The sequence below is a fragment of the Triturus cristatus genome, chromosome 10, assembly GCF_964204655.1.
Source record: "Triturus cristatus chromosome 10, aTriCri1.1, whole genome shotgun sequence".
NCBI lineage: Eukaryota > Metazoa > Chordata > Amphibia > Caudata > Salamandridae > Triturus > Triturus cristatus.
The window spans coordinates 481,266,109-481,293,659 of record NC_140593.1 but is presented as its reverse complement, the minus strand read 5'-3'; positions in this window follow the sequence as shown (position 1 = coordinate 481,293,659).

Genomic DNA, 27,551 nt, shown 5'->3' with positions numbered 1-27,551 from the left:
CAATCTCCTCGTTTTTAATGTAAGTCAATGGGGAAAATCAATACCCCAGTTTTGTTTCAAAATCTCCCTCTTAGCAAGTATGGTACATTGGATCATGGAAGACAGGAGGAATTGGGGTAGGGACATTGACTCGGATAACAGTGGACAGGAGGGACATGGAGAGGTGCACCGACCTGACCCTACAGGGCAGGCATCAGGGTTTGCAGCAGCACAATACACTACACAGGGCATGCGGGACAGGAGTGCAGCACAGCAATCCATAGAAAGCAATAGAGAGGGGACTGGACCATGCGCATGGACAACAGAGAACAGAGGGGAAAGAGGCAATGGCAGCTAGCTAACCATAATGGGCAGACAGGAGATAAAGCTGCAGCATAAGGGACCATAAAGGGCAGGAGGGAGGGATCAGGGGCAATACAATAGAACAGACAAGCCAGGAGGGAGGGAATAGGGGTCTGCACACAGAAAACAGAGGGCAGGGGGAAAGGGGGCAGGGCAGGAGCAGCAAGTTGATCATGGAGGTCAGGCAGGATGGGCACTAGAAGCAAGACACACCACGGAGAGCAACAGTGAGACTATAATGGCATACACACATACCATGGAGGGAAGGTGGGAGGGGATCATGGGCAGGTAGCCGACCACACAGGGAAGGTGGGAGGGGCTGTGGCAGCACAGAAGACCATGCATGGCAAGCGGGAGGATTAATGGCAGCACAATAGCCATGATGGGCAAGAAGGAGGGGGCAGGGGCTTGCACAAAGGACCATGGAGGATAGAAGGGAGGGGTAGGAGCTGGGCACAGACAAGAGAGTTCAGGGGAAGGTGGCCTCACAACAGACCATGCGGGGCAGGCAGGAGGAGCAGTTGCAGCACAACAGACCAGGGAGGGCAGTCGGTGTGGCAGTAAAATGGACCACAGAGGACAGGAGGAAGGGGATAGGGGCATGGAACGTGGACAGGCAGGGTGGAGGTGGCAGGGACAGGTTACAGTCATCTGACAATGCTAGGCAGGTTGGAGGGGAGTGGCAGCTCAACAGAACACTCAGAGTAGATAGGAGGGGCAGGTCCATGGAACATGGTGGGCAAAAAGGATGGAGCAGGGGCATGCACACAGACATCGGAGGGCAGGGGGAAGGAGAGTAGGGGCAGCAAGCTAAGCACAGAGGCTAAGCAGGAGGTCAATGATGGAGCATAGAATTGGACAATGGAGGGCAGGAGGAGTGGACTGGGATATCATGCTAAATGGAGGGCAGTGGCAGCACATAAGACCATGCAAGGCCAGAGGGAGGAGGTTAGTGCATGGATTCAGTAAACAGAGGATAGGGAGGAGGTGGACGGTTCAGCAAGCTAACTGTTCAGAGAAGTCGGGAAGGCCAGTGGCAGAACAACGGCCACACAGGGCTGTAATAAGAGAGCACGGACATGGACTTGGACAATGGATGGCTAGGAGGAGGGGAGGCATGAGCAGCAAGCTTGGGTAGGGTCAGCACAATGCCAGGCCCTGCTTCCGATCCCCCACCATCCACTGTGATATGCATCTTACTTAACATTAAAAAAACTAGAAATTTCCTGAAAAAACCTAAAATTACAGGGACGTTATAGTGAGACTCAGATTTCACTCATACACAACCAGTAAAATTCAGCAGTTATAGTTACGTGAGCTAACTATAACTTGTGCTCCCGCAATGTGCTGCTAAGGACCTCAGACATTAAATCATTCATGACATGGTCAGTTACATCACTCATGACATCACTCATGACATCTCAAATGAGCTGTGAATGGAATGGAACTATAATTGCTAGAACTTTATTTAGGGATAGTGTGTGTATATTAACACCATAGGCTTCAGGGGCGTTATAGTTATGAATTACCATTTAAAAAACCTTTGAAATTCACTGAAAAAAACAGAGGTTTCAGGGACATTATGGTTAGAAATTAGCATTTAAAAAACCTCAGCAATTCACAGTAAAAAACACAGGTTTCAGGGACGTTATAGTTAGTTGGACATTTTACTCGTACAAAACCAGAGAAATTCGGCCGCTATAGTTAGTTGTGTCAATTATAACTCGTGCCCCTGCAATGCACTGCTGATGACATCGCAGATGAGGCTGCTCTCTGCCTGCTTCATGATATGGATGGCGGTGTCTTGCAGACACCACCACCAAATCATGCCCGTTTTCCGCCTGGTCGACGAGTCAACCGGCGGAAAAGCGGCAGACAGTCTTTCCGTCCACCGAGGGCCCCCAGCAATACTAGCATGGCGGGGGGTCATTCAGGTATGGATGGCGGGTGGATCGCCCCCGCCGGGCCAGCAGTGGCTACCGCCAGCCCGGCGGGGGCGATCCGCCCGCCATCCTAATAGACCCCGTAGTGTGGGAAACTCCGCAAACTCGGCAAGCAGAGCTGAGATCACCACCCAGACTTAACTTAGAGATATATACTAAGCTACTGCATAAGTTAAAAATAATATTCTTTCTACACTACGAATAAGCAATACTATTTGCAACATATGTCATCTGATCTATAATCCCGTCTTTTAAAGCAGGTGTACTATTTGTCCGTGAACTAGCCTCTACAATGACACATGTACCTGCTGATATATGTGTATGATTATACTTTACGACAGTCTAAGCTGTTCATTGAGATTTAACTCCACAGTGATGGCTGAATATAATTCTGTTTTATGACATACTGAACAGTTTACTTCGACCTCTCTTGTTTGTGATGAATTGTAGAAGTAAATTGCAATAAATTAATATGTTCACTAAGACCTTTCTCCAGGGTGATGGCTCAGTATAGTAGACATTTACAACAGACTGACTTCTCTGCTCACAACTATCTCGAGGATGAATAATAATTTTACTAGTGGTTTATGACACAGTCAAAGTCTCGCTAAGACCTCTCTACTGGTTTTATGTTGTAGCAGTTTGTGTAACTCTGACATTTGCAACACAACAACTTTCAGGTTCACAAATTGTGTTGATATGGTTTGCAATGGACTAGCCTATATGGTTAGACTTTTTACTTTGGTCACCTCAGGAGAAAAGAGAGTTGTTCCAAAAATTGTCCAATGCAATATTTGCAGCAAATAACTGTCGAGAGTTACAGGGAAGAAGTATTCACATGGTACATTCTCTATTTTGAAACTTCTGAAAACCATACATACAAGAATGTATGAGAGGATGATAAGAGAGAGGGGGAAGTGGCACAGCAGCAGCTGAACCATCTGTGGGACCCTTATGACCCAACCAGATGGTTACCATCTCCGCTGTTTCACCAAAACTGTAAGACATGGTGCATTAAAAATGTTATCTGTTACCCAGTTTGTGGATGCTGTCATCAAGCAGAATTGTGTATATTTTTCATCTCACCATTCCAACTTCCATTCCTCTTAAAAACTGAAACCAGCTGCTTCTCCCAAAATGCCTTCCCTTACTCGTTTTACTACCCTTGTTATTTTTCTTCTATAAATGTAAAACTTTTTTTGAGAAAATCTCCCCCACTTCAAAAAAATCAGTTATTTTTAGAAAAATTTCCTCTGGTCAAAGAAAGAGCTAACTACATGTTTTATGTTTTTGTGCAATTGTGTGTTTAAGTGTTTTTCATGTATATATGTATCCTACCCCGCATAAGTGAAATCAAAGAAGCACATGTGACTACTTTAATATTTACCAAGAAGAATAAACGTTTAAAATATTAAAGAAGAAACTAGCAAATGTTTTGTAATGTCATCTAGAATAGTAAAGTGCAAGTTGATGTGTAAGTGGCTGGTCTGAAGCAGGGTCTATTTTATCATATAGTGCCCCAGGACCATTCTGTCCACATCCGAAGCATGGGAGTCTAAAACGTCCCTTCTAGTCCATAGACAGGGTTGTGCTAAATTGTTTACACTGCCTTGAGCGTCTACAGGGGCAGTAGGCCTCATGCCCTTCTGTAACCTCAGATGTATCTCTCCTGTGAAGGCCAATTACCTCAGGAAACTGCCTTGCTGAAAAACAAGTCCCTGAGCCCCTGTACTCTGCGTGTACATCATAATGTACATTGAGATCTTGAAGAGATAAACAGGATGCATCTGTCATCTAGAAGAGAAAGATGGTCTAAGAGTAGAGGTGGCGGTTAACCGCAACTTCCCACCTGATGTTTTGCTATCTTTGGAAACTAAGAAAGCGACATGGCTTAAAATAACCAGTGACCTTTTGCTAAACTTTTGTATTTTTTTGTCACTTCTGCTGTTTTCATTTTGCAAGATGTGACTCAAATTGTTTTCAATAAAATGTCCAGCTTTTGTTATGTTCTGTGGTCAAGCACCTGCTAATGTTTTGATTCTGCGGTCACCAGTTTCTCATGTCAACTGTCCACTGACCAACTCATTGAACATCCTTGAACAGTGCACTTCACGAAGAGGTGCTCCCAGCTAGCTGATTGATTTATTGATTGACTTATTATTAGATAAGGGTATACTATCTCATTGCATTTTCATATGCAATATCTCTCTCTCTCTCTTTGAATTGCTAGATTGATTAATGATGTGTCTTTAACAGTTGTGACATACTGTTAGAATAAAGTGCCACTCCTGACTCGATTCCTGCTTCTCAGAGTGTATCTTGGTATTTCAGATAACACATTAAATGTCGGTTCCTGTTTGGTAAAAACCACACCTTAACAGGTGTCTCAGTAGAGGTTGAGTGCCAGTATGGGTATATCGGTACTTGTGTAAGTTGTGCTCTGGGTGTGTGAATAGCTATGTGGGTCTATGAGTGGGTGTGTAAGTGGCTGTGTGGGTGTGTGAATGAGTGTGTGTGTCTGTATGGGTGTATGAGTCTATGTGAGTAGGTTTATGCATGGGTAAATGGGTGTGTGAGTGACTGTATGAAAGTGTGAGTGTGTGTGTGTGGCTGTGTGGGTGTCTCAATTGCTTTGTGAGTAAATATTGGTGTGGTAGTGGGGATGTAAATGTCTCAGTATGAGTGGCTCTGTGGGTCGGTGAGTGAGTTTGGGAGTGGCTGTATCTGTATCTGACTGGCTGTGTGGGTGTGTCAGTAGCTGTTGTGTGACCTTTTAGTGGGGATGTAAATGTGTAGGTGTGTAAGTGGGTATGTGAGTGGCTGTGTGGATGGGTGTGAGTGGGTGGCTGTGTGAGTATATGAGTGCCTGTATGAATGTGAAACATACGCTGAAAATGAGAACTTTATCACTAGAAGTGCTACAGTAGCACTACTGGATATATATGTCCTCGCATACCCCTCATCGCAAACAGGACTCTTGGCACACATTTGAGAAGGTAAAACTTCAGCAGGCCTAACCTGGTGACTGTAGCTGACATGTGCTCTAATGGTGGGCAGCCTTAACTTGTGAATTTGATGCGGTCCAGCAAGACCAGATATCCCAAGAAGGCATTGTTCTTTTTGGCACGATTTTCACTGAAATCCTAAAAAATTCATAATTCTGGTTCTACTGATTAGATTTTTCTCATTTTGCTGTCAAATAATTTATTCGCTTTTATTCTATTTTTCGAAAGTGGTTTAGGATATTACTTGTGTTGTTTTATCACTTTATTATTGTTTGTGTGCTGCATAAATACTTTACACTTTGCCTCTAAGGCAAGCCTGATTGCTTTTTGTACCAAGCTGCCTGGGTTTAGTTAAGTGACTTTTTGTTGTCCACCCTGCAAGGGAGTGTGGCAGTTGCTCGACCAGGGCTCACATCCCAGTCTACCAACACCCCTACTTCTAACAGTATTTATGTCACTCATGAAACATGGAAACATATGTAATTGCACACACTCCTAATTAAAGGTAGATGTGTGTGTTTGTGTGTGTGTAGATGTAAGTATTCACCAATTCATTATTTTTTAATCTTTTAACCCTCAATAACCTTGTGAAGCTTAGGAACTTGGTAAAGGTCTTCAAAAAACATTAAACAAAGTCAGAGTTGATGAAGTTGGTTAACTTCATTCTCCCTTACTCCTTTGCCTTACTTTCAATTGTTCTGTTTTGAAACAGTAGGTATAAATTTGACAGAGTGGAGGCTGTAATGTATGTTGCTGTTTGAAGTATCCATTTGTTTAAAGATGTGGTTGGATCTTATATATTTTCATGGGTTTCTCGTCAAGTGGAGCAAATATTCTTTGATTTTTGTGTCAGAGTTTTTCTTGTGGAGCTTACATGCGGTGTTAACAACTCTAGTTATGAGGGCGCCCAATTCCACAGATATTTAGGTTTCTATGTGGGTTTGGAAAGTTATAAACACGTAATGGTACTCAGCATGGTAGCTTAAATTCATTTGTTAGGATCCACCACAATAATCAAAGGTATAGCATCCGCCGTATCAGACCAATCAGGTCAAACTTGAAAGTCCAGGATTCCAATACTAATGTCTTGCTTGATGCTGGTGTTACATGACTAATTGGAATTTTCGTGGGGAATAGGACAGGTGAAAGACTATTCCTAGGCTGTCCGGTATTAAACCTATAATAACTGATAAAACCCCACTGAAAGAGAAATAGCCCTCACCAGTGAAAACATATAAACACTGAAAAAACACCTGCACAACCACAAACTAAATGCCATTCAAGAGAGTGAAAGAGTCATTTTTTTTCTTCCTGAAGGGGCCAATACAATGTAACGTTGTTATACAAGCTAGCAGTAAGAACGCCTAGGCTAACATTGTTCTCCTTGAGTTTTGTTGTTTAGGGATGCAACTAAAATATTGTTTCTTCTTCTTTTTGCTTTTTTTTCAGTTGTGTGGTCGTTGGTCTGAACATGCAGGGTTTAGAAGCATGTTTTAGGTCTTGTTTAATTATTTTATAAGCTGTAGAGAATCAAGAAATATCAAAATCATATTTGATATTTTGGCTGCGTTTGATTCTTTCACTGATAGGTAAAATGGCTGGTTTCATAAGGCTCTTTCCTAATATGTGTCATCACATTTACCCACAGAGAATGGGTAAAAACCTTTAATACATTAGCCCCCAGTATCTAGTGAATCAGTATTGATAGTAGGTAAATTGCCAACACCTCAGGCTTTAAACATTCATTGCAATATATAGTAACAAGTATATGTGAAAAGAGCGCTATCACCAAGCATCTCGAGTAGTGTTGAAAACATGACACCAGACATTTGGAAAACACGGAACGCAGTGTCACTTGGAATGCTCTGTAAAAAAGGTTCTTTCCAAGTTCAACAAAGATTGGAGTGATATTGTTTGTATTTGCAGTGATTCAGCTATATATGTGAAAAGTTTCTGTGATGACCTGTCAAAATTGATACCTGAGCTGAAGTGCTTCCCTGTAAGATATCCTTGCCACTTGTTAGATGGTATGCTGAAATCATCTTTACAATCTTCAGAGTTAATGAGGAATGCTATTGACTTTTTAGTCCATTCTGGTGCACTGATTTCTTATGCACAGGAACTAAAACGCAAATATTTATCATTTCATGCTTTGTGTGGCATCAAAGAAAGAGTCATGAGAACTGTGTCCCTTAGCTGATGGTTCTCAGTCCAAGGGGCTATGAATGCTATATTATCCATGTGGCAATGATTTACAGAATTTTTGCTGAGTGATGATGCCAAAGGCAAGAAATGTTAGGATCTTTGGTCGCATATTGATAGTGATGTGAAAAAAAGTACACTCTACTGCATTCTTGGACTTTTACAGGGAAACATAACTGCTGTAGTGGAAATAATAAAAAAAACTAGAGTCTGAAAACATCCTTGTCTGCCAAGTGTTCAGCATAATTGGTGGAGATGTGAAACATCTCCTGGAGAGTAGGCTGGGCGACACCTTTAGTGACTTTGGCACTGCAACATGTTCTATGTTAGAGTCCTTGCTACTTGGTAAGCAAAGCAAAGATGAAGAGCAATTCAGGAACTTTTATTTTACAATGTATCAGAAATGGCTAGCAATGATGCATAGAAATGTCTCATCACCACCAATGGCAATGAAACCTCACTGCGGTACTCTGTACAAGTTCTAGATCCCTTCCATAAAGGGGAATTCCCTCTGTAGTTTCAAAAGTGCTGCTTCATTTTTTACCACTACCATAACTCTGAGGGCATAAGCGCCCATCTCAATGCAATTGTTGCAGAACCTGCCCTGAGAATTTCAATCTTCAAGTGCACCAATATTGTAATGGAAAGCTATGTTAGTTGCCACGGTTTACACATTGTTTTTGTTTGCCCTTCTCAAGTGCCAATGTTGAGAGGGCCTTTTCACAGAAGTTTACATGGGAAAGAAAGAGCGAGCACACATGACGAAAGACTCACTGAAGAAGTATTGTATGGTGTACTACAATAAGTGTAATTTTCAAAAATCTATTTGTCCCTCATATACACTATACCTACACTATCTATATACCATGCACTATCAGTGCAGAAAGCAAGCGATAATAAAAACAAAATGTTCCATAAACACCGGAAAAACACTGTTTCTGTTGTTTATAGTGGTTCAAAAATGTGTAACCACTGATAACTACTGTTTTTGAACGTATTGAAATCACTTGAAAACACTGAAAAAACCCCACCAGAATTTACCAAAAATAGAAACTGAAAACAGGAAAGCCTAACTGTTCCATATAGTTTGTGGTTAGGGATCTCAAGCAAGAGTTGAAAGCATCTTTTTTGGAGGGCATATGGAACCAGATTATATGTGGGGTACAAATGTTAAGGGGTTGGGCTAGGTTATGGTGTCCTGCTTTTTGTATTTTCAAAGGCCTTTTTTTTATTCCTCTCATATGGCCTTAGCGTTATTGATCTTAATTGTAATATTTGATTGTTCATCAGCCCTATCTTTACAGTTTAAAATAATTCTTCAGATTTCTAGACATGTGTGAAGCATGATCTACTATAGCCATATGATCCTTAAAGAGGAATCACCTGGCCTAACTGCTGCTTCTGAATAAAGCACAAGCCACATCACAAGGCACACCATATGCACGAGTTGAAAATCATAACTGTGGCCAATAGTCTTTGTTGCTTTTGTCTGAAGAAGATCCTCTAATGGTAAACACAATACCAATCTGTTTGCATAAGTATTTCTTAATGTTGAATCTTGAAATAGCTGTCTCTTTAATTTGTTGCCATCTTCACCACCATTATTGCAATGTTGGTGGGTTTTAACCCCTCATAATTTGCAGTGTAGCAATAATTATGCAATTAGAATGGAATTTCAGGTATGCACTAAATCATCCTGATTACTCAATACATAGAAAGGTTATAGCTGTGGCTCCCATCTTTCTCCATGATACTTCACCTTCATACACTCAAATTGGAAAAGGAGTTCAAAAGCTGCTTGCAAGTCTTGACATTTCAGACAATATTTGCCTTTTCCAAAAAATAAAATTAGCATTTGCGGGCTCTAGAGCAAACTATGAATAGAAAACTATCTGGTGTTTCTTTCAATTTGAGAGCTAACCACACCAAAATTGTATTCCAATCTTCAAATGAGTCGAAAGTTAGTTTTTGTTTGCTCAGCTTTTTGATAAACTTGCATTTGGATGTGCTAGCAATAGCTTATACCAGATGGATACCCTTCTTGTCCTTTCCTACTGACAGACAATAAGTTCCTCATGATCTCTTTTAGAAAATGAGTTCTTTAAGGAAGAGTCAATTTCACAGTCTCTAACACTTAAATATATAACAATCTTATATGATACATTTTTGTTTCATACTATGGCCAGGGTTAAGGCTGATCTTAAATGATTAACTGGCTCTAAAAGGTTATTCCCTTCCTCATACAGATCATTAAAAAACATTTTAAAAAGAGTTAATCTATACATTTATACACAATAGGAGTATTTGGGAAAGTCCTGTATGTTCCATATGTAGGCATACCTATACAACCCAATAAATCATCCTACTTTTCTTATCAGTGTTAATGCCTTCCACTGTACAACGAGTCGTCCTAGACCAAATGTAAATAATTATACCACTTTCAATTAATCTAACTCCCGTCTCTGTTGTATTTATTTCAAATATGGTCTCATCCTATCTTTATCTGATTTATTTCTTCATTTTAATGTTATTTCGGATGCTGTGTACATAAGATAAGCACCTCCCCTGAAAGATGCATGTACATTTGTACAAGGCCTACAAGGTGTGGTTTAAGAATGATATGCTTATAAGCCCAACTACTTATATTATGTCTCCATATGAAGTTACATGACAGTGACTGAATTTATGTGAAAGTAAATATTATTAGCGATTGTGCTTAGTATAGGTTTGGGTTATTTAACAGAACTAGGCAGTATTAAAGAGAGAGCTTGTCACATTGCAAAACATTGCATGTTCATTTGCTATGCACAAGCTGCACTCGTTCATGTGTTTTAATTGTTTCTATAAAATCATTGAAATTTAGCTGAAAACCATGATCGGTGTCTTTGTATGCAAAAGTAACTTATCTCTAGGTTTCCTTGGGAAGGAATGTACATATGTTGCAAAATTACAAGGTTAGGTGCTAAACGTCCGTTACCATGTTGATATTATAAATGTGCAAAAGCAGTAGTTTGTTTTCTTGTGTTTTTGCATTAATAAAACAAAGACTTTATGTTGTGCAACAAATCATCTATTCAACAGCCAATGAAAATCTGGTGCAAGTATGGTGAGTTTTGAAAAGGATAATGTGATTGGTGCTATGCAAATAACATTTTAGTGCTGCCCTTGAGGTAAAATTATGTTAGGAATTTGAGTGTTTTCTTTGTCCAAAATACTATAAAAGATGTGCTAATTGGGGAAGAGGCATATTTATCCTTTTCCATATTCTCTTAGGATTACAGACGTTTGTGCTGGTTCTTAGAAAGGACTAAGTGCTTGTGGTCCTTTTTGTATTTAATTTATTATTAATTTGTTTAATTACCAAATGTGCTATAGCTACTTAACTTTTTAAAGGCACATGGCATTTTGCATTATTATGATTAGGTTTTGTGCTAATGCCCTTGACTAATGAATCTTTCTGTAATATGAGCATTATTTAAATAAATCTCCAAATACTGAGAACTGGAAAAGCCTTTGTGTGCACGGTAACGATCTTGACTGAGCTTTAAAGTTTAGGATTCTCTCTTTTCTGCCCATTGCCTACTTTAACTAATTGGTCATTAATTGGGTTTGGAAAATGCAGGCAATGATTGACTAGTTTTAACTAGTACTACTTAGGAGGCTAATCAGTGGATCCTCAAGTTGGAGAATCCCATAGTGGTGGTTCATGGACTGTTCATACTGTTGTGAAATGAAGCTCTGGTTCAAACATTGGGAGTCTGACAAAGGTGATCTGGCAGCACAGTGCAGAAGGGTGGATTGATTAATATTAATAGGGTATTATATCTAGAGTGGTGTGATTTGCTATTGGCGTTTGTGTGTTTTGGTGATAGCATCCGTATTGTGGTTTGGGTGTTATGTTATGTGTGTATGTGCCATCTTGTGGCCTGTTGATGAAGGTGTATTTTTAATATTCTTGAAGATTTTTTCGATTTGACACTGTGCTTTTTTTAAGATATTGGACTTTTGGGACAACCCTGCAGAAGTTAAAAGGTGTAGTGCCAGGTTTAAATATAAGTTGAACTTTATTAGTCTTGTTCTGACGAGCACCAGTCAAGAGTGAAATAGTGTTTTTTTATTCTGTGCACAGAGGTAAACTATAAAGATTCCAGGTTATGACATCACTTGTTGAAGCCTAGCTGGGTGGTGCCTTGAAGTGCTACTTCCTTTGTGTGGTGAGTTTGATTTCCAACCCATTTCCCTGTACACAGACATCTTTTTTTTTTAAATGTTTTTTATGTGAAATAATGTTTTCGTAGAGCCAAGTTTTGTGATTTACATTGATGTTTGATTTTTGGTGTAGTGGGAATCTGGCTAAATCTAAAAAGAACTCACTGACAAAAGCTTAAACTGTCCTATTAGTTGGAAGCTCGGCTCATGGGATGCTTGTTAATTCTGGCATGCATACTTGCTTATGGCTTAAAGTTTGGCACTAAGCTACTGCAAATGACAATAAAAGTTAAAGGTAATGAGAATAGTATGTTTGAATTTAAGAAACTCTGTTAATTGAGATGTAGATTATTTTGCACAAAACTGCAACCAAGACTTGCACAGTTTGAATCATTGAATGACTGGAATATAGTAGCCAATATGAAGGCACATTAGAAAATGTTGAGAGGTCTGGTTGGGAAGGCTGTGCATAATTGAATGCATACTAGGACGCATTTGAGGGAAAAGGTGTGGCGAGTTGGAAGCAGTGGTAGCTTTTCCTGTGATTGCTAACAATCCTGACATGGACAAACCAAAAGAGATCAAAATAAAAATAGAAAAAAGTGATTCCGATGAAGAGGATGAATTGATGGATGAATTTTGGACTGTGACTATCCCACCGCTTTATAATGGGGTTGGTAAAGTAGATTTGGGGCGAGAGATTAGGATTTCAGTATTCAAAGTTTTGCTGAAGAATAGGGACTGTAGGTAATCAGGATTGTGCTTCAAGAAGTACATTACATTTGCAACAATTTATTGATAGAAAAGCTGATCAAAATAGAGTTCTGACATTAACATTTGGTCTGGTGCAAGTATGGTGAGTTTTGAAAAGGATAATGTGATTGGTGCTATGCAAATAACATTTTAGTGCTGCCCTTGAGGTAAAATTATGTTAGGAATTTGAGTGTTTTCTTTGTCCAAAATACTATAAAAGATGTGCTAATTGGGGAAGAGGCATATTTATCCTTTTCCATATTCTCTTAGGATTACAGACGTTTGTGCTGGTTCTTAGAAAGGACTAAGTGCTTGTGGTCCTTTTTGTATTTAATTTATTATTAATTTGTTTAATTACCAAATGTGCTATAGCTACTTAACTTTTTAAAGGCACATGGCATTTTGCATTATTATGATTAGGTTTTGTGCTAATGCCCTTGACTAATGAATCTTTCTGTAATATGAGCATTATTTAAATAAATCTCCAAATACTGAGAACTGGAAAAGCCTTTGTGTGCACGGTAATGATCTTGACTGAGCTTTAAAGTTTAGGATTCTCTCTTTTCTGCCCATTGCCTACTTTAACTAATTGGTCATTAATTGGGTTTGGAAAATGCAGGCAATGATTGACTAGTTTTAACTAGTACTACTTAGGAGGCTAATCAGTGGATCCTCAAGTTGGAGAATCCCATAGTGGTGGTTCATGGACTGTTCATACTGTTGTGAAATGAAGCTCTGGTTCAAACATTGGGAGTCTGACAAAGGTGATCTGGCAGCACAGTGCAGAAGGGTGGATTGATTAATATTAATAGGGTATTATATCTAGAGTGGTGTGATTTGCTATTGGCGTTTGTGTGTTTTGGTGATAGCATCCGTATTGTGGTTTGGGTGTTATGTTATGTGTGTATGTGCCATCTTGTGGCCTGTTGATGAAGGTGTATTTTTAATATTCTTGAAGATTTTTTCGATTTGACACTGTGCTTTTTTTAAGATATTGGACTTTTGGGACAACCCTGCAGAAGTTAAAAGGTGTAGTGCCAGGTTTAAATATAAGTTGAACTTTATTAGTCTTGTTCTGACGAGCACCAGTCAAGAGTGAAATAGTGTTTTTTTATTCTGTGCACAGAGGTAAACTATAAAGATTCCAGGTTATGACATCACTTGTTGAAGCCTAGCTGGGTGGTGCCTTGAAGTGCTACTTCCTTTGTGTGGTGAGTTTGATTTCCAACCCATTTCCCTGTACACAGACATCTTTTTTTTAAAAATGTTTTTTATGTGAAATAATGTTTTCGTAGAGCCAAGTTTTGTGATTTACATTGATGTTTGATTTTTGATGTAGTGGGAATCTGGCTAAATCTAAAAAGAACTCACTGACAAAAGCTTAAACTGTCCTATTAGTTGGAAGCTCGGCTCATGGGATGCTTGTTAATTCTGGCATGCATACTTGCTTATGGCTTAAAGTTTGGCACTAAGCTACTGCAAATGACAATAAAAGTTAAAGGTAATGAGAATAGTATGTTTGAATTTAAGAAACTCTGTTAATTGAGATGTAGATTATTTTGCACAAAACTGCAACCAAGACTTGCACAGTTTGAATCATTGAATGACTGGAATATAGTAGCCAATATGAAGGCACATTAGAAAATGTTGAGAGGTCTGGTTGGGAAGGCTGTGCATAATTGAATGCATACTAGGATGCATTTGAGGGAAAAGGTGTGGCGAGTTGGAAGCAGTGGTAGCTTTTCCTGTGATTGCTAACAATCCTGACATGGACAAACCAAAAGAGATCAAAATAAAAATCGAAAAAAGTGATTCCGACGAAGAGGATGAATTGATGGATGAATTTTGGACTGTGACTATCCCACCGCTTTATAATGGGGTTGGTAAAGTAGATTTGGGGCGAGAGATTAGGATTTCAGTATTCAAAGTTTTGCAGAAGAATAGGGACTGTAGGTAATCAGGATTGTGCTTCAAGAAGTACATTACATTTGCAACAATTTATTGATAGAAAAGCTGATCAAAATAGAGTTCTGACATTAACATTTGATGAATTGGTGCATTGACAAAAAAAACATTCTTGTTGTGCACACAAGAAACTTGAAAAAGTGGCAATTGAGATGGGTGTATCGTTGAACAAATGAAGAATTGTAAACCGTATATAATTGAACAAACAGGAAACAGAAGGAAACACTTATACAGTAGTGAACACATTTAAGAAGAATTGTGGAAATTATTAGGGATTGGGAGAATGTGGAAAGGTACAGTCATAAATGGATTTCAAAATAATTGACCAATGAAGGAAGGAAAGTTAGGAGAGACTCTGGGAGTGTGGAAGGAAAATTTCCATTGAGAAAAGTGCCAAGAACAGATTATGGAGCCTATGCTCATGTACCATGGAGCAGACAGAATTTGTGGATTTTTCTGCATGATTTTCCAAAGCTTTGAAAAGAACCTGGGAAATGGTATACTGAAGTAGAAAGAATTGTAACTGTGTCAAGTGTGTTGTGGGAAGACTCAGATGCTTGGTTTTCAATTATAGCTCCAAAGATTTTTAGGTGAGTTGAAGGGAAATGTTCTAGCTAAAAAGTTTAATTGGTCAAAATTATGAGAGCAACAGATAATGCAAACAAGTCAGTTTATGCACGTGGGGGATTGATGCAAATATCCGTTGAATACAGTTGTATAGCTAAGCGCATTGGGATTTGTTTCAGTTTTTTTGTTGGGTTTGTGACCGGAGTTGAAGGCATAGATTCAGCAGAGTGTGATGAGTCGGGACCCAAAGTCAATTTATGGGAAATAATTCCATATGAAATATTCTAGAGATTATAAAGTGTCTCAAAAGGAACCATCAAAGGCGAAACTGACGAGGGCCAGGGTGAATGCTTTCAGCAAGGACGGCAAACATTGGTATTTCAAGGAGGTGGTATGAGTGTCTATCAAGAGGTGAAGGTGGTTTTTAGTTTCACTTATAATGTTAACAATAGCATGGTGAGATCTGGAGCTTTTTGCATTTGTGGTAATGTAAGGCATTGGATTAATTTAAAGTCATATGGTAATGTGACATAAATAGTATCTAAAATGAACCGTATGCCATAGAATATTATTCCCATTGCAAAGAATGGGATGAGTAAATATGTGGCCCTAATCAATATTGTACCTATACAGAATATACACCAAAACTACACCTTTGTCTCTACCACATCCATCTTAGAGGTAGAATAATATAATGGATTTTTCACAGAAATTCCAATTTCAGCAAAATATAGTTCAACCCCAAGTGACACAATAAATGATTAGGGATTTGTTTCCACAGTTTACAGTTAATCTCAGTACTCTGCAAGGACAGAGTCAGGTACCATAGGTACCATGATGGACCCTGAGAGGGAGGAGGACTGTATTTTTGGTGCAGTCCTAAATGTAGAATGGTCCATTTGTATATGGAGAGATTTAAGGCCATTTGTATCTGAGTGGTCAGTTGGAAACCTAAAGGGAAATGGATGAAGATCTGAGAACGATTAGTAAGATAGTAGGAGCATGTTGACCAGTATTACTGAATCCAGTAGTATTTTGGGTTCAGATTCCAGCAGATGTGGAGTGGTTCATACTGCTCGATTTGTTTTCCACATACTTCTCAATTCCTTTACACGAGGATTGCCAGTATGTTATATTTTGCTATGATCATTTGTTTAATTTGCATCTCATGGGAGGGTGTCTAAGGACTGAAAAAAGAGGCTATACCAGCTATGACAAGGCCCTACTGGAAAAGCCAAGTTTTCAGTTTCTTGCAAAATTCGAGGACTGAGTTTGGCACTCTGATGTGCAGGGGCAGAATATTCCAGGCTTCAGCAGCCAGGTACAAGTAAGTACATTTGCCTGTTCTTTGGATGCAGGGTTCTTTGGCAAGCAGGTGTCCAGCAAAGCTGAGGGGTGAAAATTGATGGTGCTGCTATGGTGTGTGGGCCTGGATTATGTTGGACTTTCAATGTGTATGAAAGGCGCTTGAAGGGTGCCCATTTGTGGACCAGGAGCAATTGACAGTCTTTGAGATGTGTCAAGATGTGGCTACATGGCAGAAGTTTCATCGGAATTCTGGCTAGTTCATTTAGGATGACCTGAAGTCTCTTGGGGGCATATCAACAACAACCGGCGATAATTATCGCTAAGCGCACTTAGCGCTAGGATAATTATTGCCGGCTAGCGTTGATTTTTATCGCTGAGATAGCGTGCTATTAGCAACGCTTATCTCAATAGCGATAAAAATCCTCACGCTAACTGGCTAACGTGAGATTATCAGTGGAAACCCAGCGATAATCTCACGTTAGCTTGTTGATAGGGACAGACAAACTTAGCCATGATATCCTCCTTCCATAGGATATCATGGCTAAGTCAGAAAAATACCAGACGTAAAAAAGCAGCGTTAACCGTGGTTAGCGCTGCTTTTTTTGTCTCTAACAGGGTTAGCGATATTCTTGATAATAGGAGAAATGTCGCTTAGCGACATTTCTCCTATTATTTTACTCTGGAACGCCCCCTTTGCATCTCATTAGAGATGCAAGGGGAAGCGTAGAGTAAAAGGGTGCTAACATGCGAATTTGCATGTTAGCACCCTGTTGTTGATAGGGTGCTAGTTTTATCTCTGATTTTTTGGCTTTTAAAGCCAAAAAAGCAGAGATAAAGTCCTTGTTGATATGCCCCCAAGTTATCTGAGGGGTGATACCAACATAGAGTCAGTAGCCATAGTCAAGTTTGTTGGTGATAGGAGCCTGAGTAATTGTTCTACGGGTCTTAAGTGGGGACCTTTACGACCGCACCCGATAATCCTTGTGTGTCCATGCAATCCCTGGATAGGGGCACCATCCCTTCTTTTAGACAGGACTTCCTTGCCCTGGAGTCAATCAGAAAACTGTGGGGCATTTTATTTAGCAGGATAGTCATGGTGGATGTCAGAACTGGGGCAAGGGGGATACACACTTTAGATACACCTGCTCAGCCCCTTTGTAGCCTGGCACAAGCAGACAGGCTTATCCCAAAGGCAATGTGTAAAGTATGCGTACTCAAAACACACAGAAACACAGTGATAACACCGCAAATGGCCACCACAATAGTTTAGAAAAATAAAGTATCTTTATCTTGACTCAACAAGACCAAAACGACAAACATCCAGCATACATGTAGTCAAATAGCACTTAAAAACTGTTATTTCCAAAATAAAGCCTGTAGAAAACAAATAGCTCCACCTGGGGCTATGACAATGTCATGACAGCAACAAACCCAAAGTACGGCACTGACCATGAGGTGCGGGGCATCGGGCAAGGAGTGACACTGACCGCCAAACAAACAGTACCTTTGAAAGATGATCAAAGGCATCATAGAGGTGAGGTGTCGGTGCTGAGGTCGCAGCTGGCTCTCTGGCTGCCACAGGGAAGGAGAGGCATTGTGTCCGTGAGGAGGTGATGTGTCGAATCCAGGACAGTGGAAGTCAGTTGCGTCGGCAGTGAGGCATCGGTTTCGGTGAGGCTATGCAAAGTCGGTGAGTTTGTGGAGTCACCCTCGCTGCTTAAAGGCACTGCGATAACTGGATTAATTTGATGGGGGTGACAGAGTCGGTTGGAGTCTGGCGTTAAGAATGCCAATAACTGCAGGTGTCGGCAGGAGTTGAAGCTGCAGTGCAAGCCGGGTGGTGCGTCGTGCACTTCACGAGCAATACCGCTACCCTCGGTGCAGGTCACGGCATCACGGTGGCGGCACTGATGTTGGCAGAGATTGCTTTTCTTGCTTCTTTTAGGTTACTTACAGCTCCCAACAGCTCCCACAGCAAAAACAACCTCCAGAGGCCTTACACTGGGACAGGCACCCACTGGCAGGTTAGAACTCTCAGCAGTAGAGATCAGGGGGCTGGTGGTGAAGTCTTTGTGTCCCTCAGACTTCAGAACAGGAGGCCAGAACACACAAGCCCTTGGAGATTGTTCTTCAAGCAGGCTTCTTAGCAAAGTTCCAGTCTTTGTCCATTCCTTGGCAGAAGCAGCAACTGTAGGCCAACCCCACACAGCACACAGCAAAAGGACAGTACTCCTCCTCACAGCTCTCCTGCTCTTCTCTCTGGGAAAAGTTCCTCTTGAGTCCAGAAGTGACCTAACGTTCTGGGGTTTAAGGTCCACCACTCATACCCCATTTTGTCTTTGTTCTTCTTTGTGCAAGGGTCTCTGAGCCCAGTCCAATCCAGTTCTATCCTCACTGGTGCAGTATGACCACAGGGGGTGGAGACAGCATTTTTTAACGAGAGGCAGGCCCTATTAATGTGCAAGGAAAACTCTTCCCACTACTCTAAATGCAGCCAAGGTATATCCAGCTCAGCTCTGAGTCATCCAGGAAGGGCCAGGTACACCTCAACCCCCCTCCAGTGGCTGTCTACAGTGAATGCACATCCCCAGCCCCTGTCACTCCAAAACCGGACAGTTCATCCAAAAACAGATAGAGGCACACAGAATGGTTAAACAAGAAAATGCCTGCTTTCTAAAAGTGGCATTTTCAAAGTCACAATTTAAAAAACATATTTACTTTAAAAATGTGTTATTAAATTCTGAAATTCTGAGTTTAGAGAGCCTAAACTTTATCCCTCCATCTTGTCCCAATGGGAAGTTAAAATTGTTAGATGTAACAAAGAAGAATCTCCCATGCTATCCTATGGGATTTAACTAAATGCAGTAGCCGGTAGATTCTCAACAGAATGCCCTCTGAGGAATGTCTCTCAGTGTGCAAAGTTTTGACTGGTTTTATATACATCTTGTTAGGTACAATAAAACAATTTCTACATTCTTGAAAAAGAATCTCAGTCATAAATTAGCAAGGGAAAAGCTAGTGTTTGCCATTGTGTATGTGTTGAGATATCTGGCATGAGGAGCACATGATCACTAAATGTGGTGTGCTTGTCGTGTCCTGATTGGCTGAGTGTTTCTATGTACATATGGTATCTAACTAAGTGGGTATTTTGGGGTGGAACCTGAGTCTTTGGCCAAATTAATTTTTATTGGGCCAATTTCCTCGGACCTGTTTGTGCTGCAACTATTTATCTGTGTGATGAATCAGGGTTTTCCCTGGGTGCGCATTTGCCTTTGGGTTCAGAGAGGCCCTACCTTTGACCTGTTATTCAATTGGCATGGGTGTGGGTCGAGGGACCTGTCTGACCACGTATCTCTGACTTGGCGTTGATGGGGAGGTTACCTTGGGTAAAACTGACAGTACTGATGCAAGTTCACTGAAACTCCTAAAACTAATATGACAGTCACTGGTATCATGTTTATCAACAGTCCCAACATTGTGCGTACAGTTGTCATTGATATTGTCTTTACTGATTGACATAGTTATGCATTCCTAAATCATGCCATACATTGATATCACTTTTATTGGTAATAACATTGTCATTCAGGCATCGATTATGGCATACATTGACATTGCATTTATAGGCATTAACATTGTTATACCGGCTCAGGTTGTGGCATACATTGAAATCACATTTATTCGTTTTGCTGTTGTTGGGCCTGCTCATATCATGGTACTCATTGGCATCGTATTTACCCATTCTAGCAAGAGACAAAAATAGACAGAGATAAAGGACATCCCCGACGGGTGCTTCTCCTTTGCCGTATGGATTGGGAGAAGGAGTCATTGACTTTGAGACCGGCCGAGGGTCTCTGAAAATTACATAGCATGAAGGCTTTCATCTTGGGCTCTAAATGGATCTTGTCAAGCACCCCAGGGCTTACCATTGTTTCACGTTGATGCAGCAGTTCTACACGAGGCCCACAAAGCACAAACAAGCCACGTGTTTCACATTTTTCACCATTGCAGCAAGGTACCATGACATGGTGTCCCACTCCTCATGTCGTGCTACTGTAGGCAGTCACATTGGGTCTCCCCTGGTGCTGGGAGCCCTCTCTACGGCAGTCTTAACTTACGGTTCCTGCGACAGACACACAGAGAACCCTCCATGTGGCTACGAACAGCAACAATGTCCTTGGCTACTGTGTGCATGAGCCTGGCTTCATAGGCCAAAAACTAGCACTCTGCCCGCTGCTCCGGCTGCACTTGTTTGCTGCTCTCCAGCTCTGCTCAAGAGTCCCCCGCCATATAGGAGGGATGTTGGGGCACCCTCTGTGCAGTAATGTGGTGGGGTGCACAGGAAAACTTAGGCTGGACCCGATATGTTGGCGAGCCGTTGCAATAGGCATCCACACTCCCCGCCATCATGGCCACGCCCTCTTCACAATAATCAATTACTGAACTTAGTTTGTCTTTATTGTGGTGGTAGAAAATACTTTCTATTGGTAAACTGTAGTGCTGCCATTCCTTTTTATTTCAAAGGCAAATTGGCAATTTATAGAATGTTCCACCCTTAGTGCAGATTGTTGGAGGTGTCTCCATATGCTTTGATTGAAATGATGTGTGAGGTACATTTTCAAAATGGTTTGAATCATGGCCTGCACAAAGTCTATGATTAATTTGGGGGGGGGTAGTAGCTCTCTGGTGAATGTGGTTTAAGAGCTGATAGTAAGTGCTGTTTTATTTATTTGGCAGTCATGCATATATGAAAGGGATAGCTGTGTTTCGATATTACCATGTACGACGTAAATCTGAGTGAATTGTTTTGGACACCTTTGGAGGCCCCATTCATCTTCCAGATTTGACAATGGGTTAGTTGTAGTAGGTAATTTGTTGTAGAGAATATTGGGATTTGTTTCTCATTCTTTAGGCTGTCATATAAAAGGAAAGGTTCCTCATTAGGTGTTATTGTTAGGTGTTTCTGTGTCTTCTAGGGGCAGTAGGGTATCACTGGTGGCTTTTTTAGTTTTAAATTGGTTATAGGTGGTAGTTGGCCTGTGATGCATTCAGGGACTTTAGGCAGTATATCTTTAAGGATTTTTGTTGTGGGAACCTGGGAGTTAGAGCTTGCCTCTCTTATATCCTCTAATACCTCCCTTACTTCTATTTCTGTTACATTTGGGGGGTGGTTGTGCTCTCTTTTATGATTGACAACATTATCTTTTGTAGTTGCCTTCCCATAGCATGCATTAGAACAATATTTGGTACATTTTCAATTCATATGTTCTATTCATGCACTTTCTTGGCTGTAGGTGTCACCCATGTGATTTCGTAACTGCTTTCCTTTCTGCAATATTAGGTATTTTGCTGCCTCTGTCATTAGATCTGAACGTAGTGTACTGGTATAATTATAGACAATATTTAAAGTTTGTATGTTTGATATGTAGATGTAAAATTCTGCAAGTACTTCTAGTTTTAACTTGTATTTTCTGTTCAGATATTTCACACTGTTTTGCAGCCCATCCATTGGGGGTGTTCTAATGTGGAGTAGGTGCTTTCTTTTCTGTTGGATGAAAAAAGTATGTCAGTTTCAATTTAAATGTTAGTTCATTGGTAGTTTGTAGAGTTTGAGGTCATTAGGTTTGTTTTTATTCACTATTTGGGTGAGTTTATAGATTTTTTGTGCACTTACTTTCTCATTTCTTTTTGAATTTTTTTTCTGCTAGTTTAAAGTTTTCCAAGTCATTTTTTTTAAGTCTATGTAAAGAGATAGAAGTTGGAGATTATTTTATTAATAATTTGCTATTTCACATTTTTAAGTTTATTAACAAGTACATTTTACTTTGAATATCAGTTTTACTTACTTCAGCAGTTGATGAGATTTATATATTTCTTCTTTAATGGTCTTGTCAGAAAATCCGGCAGAGTTTCCTTCTTTTGAAGCCTTTGTCATTTTAAAGGATTTAATTGTTTGAATTAGTGTGCCTTTAATATTGTTGATGTTATTGTTTGTCTGATTTTATTGGTTAAAGTTGTTTACATTTTTATTTTATTGGTTGGCTTAGATTTAGTTAGATGTTTTTGATCAGTTATGTCCTTCTGTGGTAAATGCTAATTTAGGTTTTACTTATACTGTACCGTATATAATGTAATTTTTTTAATATAAATATATATATATTACATTTATTTATTTATATGTAGATTGTTGTCTAAATGTTTGTAGTTGATAGTAAATTTTGAGGGGGTTTGTATTGTTAGGATTTCAGTTGTGTAATCTATTGAGTAGTCTGGAAAATATTTTGACGATGTAATATATTTATATTTATTTTAAACATGTGCCTAAAATGTTTTAGGTTTATTTCAAATAATCGTTTTACTTAGAATGTAGTTTTGTTATATGTATTAATTTGAATTTAATTATTTTGGCAATATTATTGTAGTTGATATAGTGTGATTCGATATTCCTGACATATATGTTTATTTAAAGGTAATAATAGTTTTGTTTCCAATATTTGTGTTTGCGATATATATTAAAAATCATTATTTGTGTTCTTGACATTTGTGATTTTACCCAATATAGGAAGTCGATATTTTTGTTATTGATATGTAATTTACAATATGATATGTTTGTGTTTTGATATTGTATGCATTAATATTATGTCACTGATCTAGTATACACAGATCCTCCTGATGGATATCTCCCAAACACTACTAATAGTTCAATATTTCTGAATACTACTCTGCATATTAATTTTGAACTTAGAATTAGTTACAACTAAGATTTAACAAGCACCTGCTGCGCTTTAACTGAGATTAAGGAGGAACTGTTTTTGATTATATTGATGATGATTCAAAAGAGACTAGTTTTAGATTTGCTTTTGGCTAAAGATAGAGATTATGTCATGTTGTAAGAACTCAGCATTGCTCATATAGATTTTCAGATAATATTGATAACCTAACTTATATTATAAATGAGATTCACCCATTATGAGAACTGAGGATCTGAGAAAAGATAAGTGCATGAATTAGTGGGATAGATAAATATATACTTAAAGATTATTGTTTCAATAGTAATAATAGTTACAGTGATAATCAGTGTTTTCAAGTTTGACTTTAAATGTAATTTCAGGAACAAGGAGAAAAAGATGGCATGATTGATAAACAAAGGCATTGATCTTGATGAACAACAGGCTAACATCTATGATAACCTGAGAACATTACAGATGGAATATCAGATAAAATCAAGAAAGATGACTGAGATGTAATAGTGTGATGATGTGATAATCTGAAAATTATCTGGTGGCAGTAAACTGTGAAAGTAGACTATTTTGTTAAAAAAATAGTGCTTATTATAGGGTTGGTTTAGTTAGCATAAGTAGGCCGCCTTAACAAGAATGCATTTCACATTGCAGAAAAGTGCATGTTTATTTGCTGTGCAGGATTTGCACTTGATCATGTTTTATTTGTTCCCATAAAATCATCCAAATTCAGCTGCAAACCATGGTCTCTGTTCCTGTGTGTAAATGTAACTTACCTCTAGCTTCCTCTGGAAAAGATGTAGTTATGTTGGCACATTACAAGGTTATGAGCTAAACTTTGAATACCATGTTAATATTATATATGTGCAGAAGCAGTTCTTTGTTTCTTTAATTAAAATGTATGGTTTCTTTTGTGAAAACAATCCTGTATTTAAGAGCCAATGAAATAATGTGCAAGTGCATGTTGATTTGAAATTAATAATGTTACTGGTGCTCTGCAAGTAACAATATTGGTGCTACCCATTAACGTTAAATTGTGCTATAAATTTATGTGCCTGTGGAAGAGTCAACGTTATCTTCTGTTCTATACCTTTTTAGGCTTTCAGACTTTACTCCTTGTTGTTGGAAGAGGACTAGATGCTTGTGGTCCTTCTTGTGACTAGGCATTTTTAACTATTAATTTACTATTAATTTGATTAGTCATCATCATCATCATCATTAAATATTCTTTATTCAGTTATTTTAAAACACAAATAATAAAAAATACAATACAGTATGATAGTATAGTTTAAAAAGCTAAAACCATAAGAACTCCTTCAAGGTAGGCTATCAGGTCACTTCAAATCATATAATTTACTTACAGAGAGGCCATCTGCTCCTGACTGCTGCTGCTAGAAAACTAGCCACATTAAAATATACACATTCATTGGGTAGCATTTGTAAGAATATAAGTGCAGGTCACGTTTGGGTAAATTGCAGTCATCTTAGTAAAGGAATAATGAACTGCTTTCTGAGCGAACTATAATAATCAGAGAGTTATGTAAAATAAAAGGTGTCTTGTTTGGAGAAGGAGTCACACGTGCAAGGACCTAGCTTGTGAACTTGGTTCCAGTCAGCAAGCTGTGCAAGGATCCTATGTAAGAGGTTGAGTCTGATCTGGTTAGGATGAACCAGTGAGGTTTGGGGACAGTAAAGAGATAAGACTCACTAGTAACACATGTTCTCAGCATTACATAGATGCAAAAACTAAGTTTTGACAGCTCCTTTGACTTTTTGACCCACAGTAGGTCCCTCAAGAAAATCTGCCATGACGAAAAATATAGTTCGGGCGACCAAGGTTGGTAAAAGACAATTTAACGTAGCTAAGCCATGGGATGTTACAGGGTTTATCTAGATTCATTCAATCCAACAAGACCGCCTGGTTTAAAGTCAGCCTATTATTTAACCATTTTGAAATCTATCTGTGCAGGGGATGTAAGGCTAGTAAGTCTCAGATATATCCTACCCCTAGTTCTTCATGTAAGGTATAGGAGGGCGTAGATTGAGGCAGTAAGCACCTCATAAATCTGTTTTCAATAATCTGTAACACAGTAGCCCCTCTATACCCTCAAATATCACTCCCATAACTTGCCATGGAGGTACATTTTGATTGATGCATTTTTAGCAAGCCATGAAATGGCTTTGCAACCAGCTAGGTGGTAAATTCAAATATGGATGCAATCACTTTGTCCATGGAGTTCCGTTTTGTACTGACCTTGGGAGCCTAGGATCCTTTATCATCAAATGTTGCACTGAGGTATAAAAATGCATTGACTCTAGTGACGTCTTTACCTTCTAAGATGTATTACTTGGGACCCCTTCCCCTTGGGCCCACAATAATTTTATGGGATTTACTACAATTGATGCTCAATTCCAGATCATTTATAAAACTGACAAATGCTTTTAATAGAAGCTTTAATCCTACTGCAGTTCTTGCTATCAGTACTGCATTGCCAACATACAGGAGCGCTATGATAAGATACTGGCCTGCATGAGGGATGTCCTTACAGGCCTCAGACATGGTTGGGCCCAAGATGTTAATGTAGAGTGTAAATAACATAGGGGCCAAAATATATCTTGTCTGATCCCCCTTTTGGACACTAAATGAATGTATTAATTTATCTGACTGTGACAGTAATATTATTATTTTTGTTTTATTTTATTTTTTTCCTCATATGACCTCAGTAGCTATAGCAGCCTCTCGACCTGATCCACCCCTGCTGCTTATAACTTGGTGGTTCCAATCTCAGCTGATGTTCTTACGGGGGCCACCCGCAGCACACATCTTGAGCTGAACAAGAGGTATAATCATTGGAGCTTATCCTGTAAACTAGCCTGGTCTAATCAGGATCTAAATCATCTAACACGTTCCAAAATAACCCAGTGTCTGATCTTTCTCTATATGCATTAACCTTCCTGTCTAAATCTCTATAGTATCTTACTGAGTTCCACCAGGCACTCCACATTGGGGGCATCACCTGACGCCATAGTTTACAGATCTCTCTCCTAGCTAACAGAATCAGATAAAACACCAATTTATTCTGTAACCTCATGGGGACTATGGAGCCTAACACCCCTTCAGGCGTCAAAACAATGCCCAACAAGATAAGAGTAGGGCTTACCTTAACCTCGATACCTGAAGCCTTTGAGAGTGTCTTACCCACATTTCCCCAGTATTCTTGGATCTTAGGACAAGAAGTGAACACATGAATATCATCTGCCTTCTGTGCACCACATCTCATACACCTGGCTTCTCCACTGCCTTTTATTCTAGATATTTTAAGTGGGGGCCAGTATATCCTGTGGAGCGTAAAAAAGTGCTTTCTCCTGAGTGAGGCTGATTTAATAAATGGGTAAAGTGTGTCTACAGATACTTGCCAGAGATCTTTCAGCTCCTCACTTGGCAAGCACTTCTTCCAGACCACATATGGGTGTTCCAGTTTCCTGTTAACAGCGGCAAGGAGATGATTATACCACAGTGCTGCTTCTTTCTTTTTTGGAGTCAAATCTTGTAGCTCATTTTCCATAGAACTGTCTTCCAAGAGTGGCCAATGTTGACTCGTACACCATGATAAGATTTGGTAAAACTTAAACCTGGAAAGAGCACCGCTGATAAGATTCCTCTAAAAGTCCCATGGGGCGACAGTTGTTATCCACCACAATGTCCTTCTAGTGTTTTACGCCCACCTCTTTTAATGTCTGAACTAAGGCGTCCAAAAGGCATTCCGGTGTTCTAGGGGAGTCCCACAATGGGGCCCAGTCACTATAGTAGGAGAGACCCAAACAAACCTGACAGTCCGACCAGAGCTTGCCGTCGTATACAACGTCTTCAGCCGGACTTTAAAAAAGAAATTTAGGAGTGCCAACTTTATACATAAATCCTACCTCCTCTACGTCGGATAGCATGTCTTTAAACATACAGCCAATCAGTGAACTATCTGGACGAAGAAGTAGCATCCTACAGTTTTTTAATTGGTAGGCCCAACAGTACAACTGAAAATCTGGTAAGCCCATCACCCCCATGGGTAAGTTTACGTCTTAATTTCTTCCAAGACAGCCTGATCCCTTTACCTGCCCAAATGAAGGAAGAAATCTTGCCCTGTATTCTAAGCAGGTCACCTTTACCAAACTCCAGGGGAATGTTATTAAACAGATAGGCATACTTCAGGAGCACACACATTTTAATCAGATTCACCCGCTCATAGTGGGATAGTGGGATATTCCGCCATCTTTTTAATAGAACATCCACCTCCTTAGAAACTCTTTCCAGGATAATTTTTGGGATCTCTCTGAGATCTTGAGTTATTGTCACTCCGAGGTATCTTAGCTCCTTAGCAAACTTCACCCCTTGATCTGTGATGCTCCATGCCATGATCTCAGTTTTATCACTATGACTTCATAGCCACAAAGTTTCCCAAACACCTGGACTTCAGTAAGAAGCTCCGGTAGTGTTATATTAACATCTGTTGGAGTGAAATCGC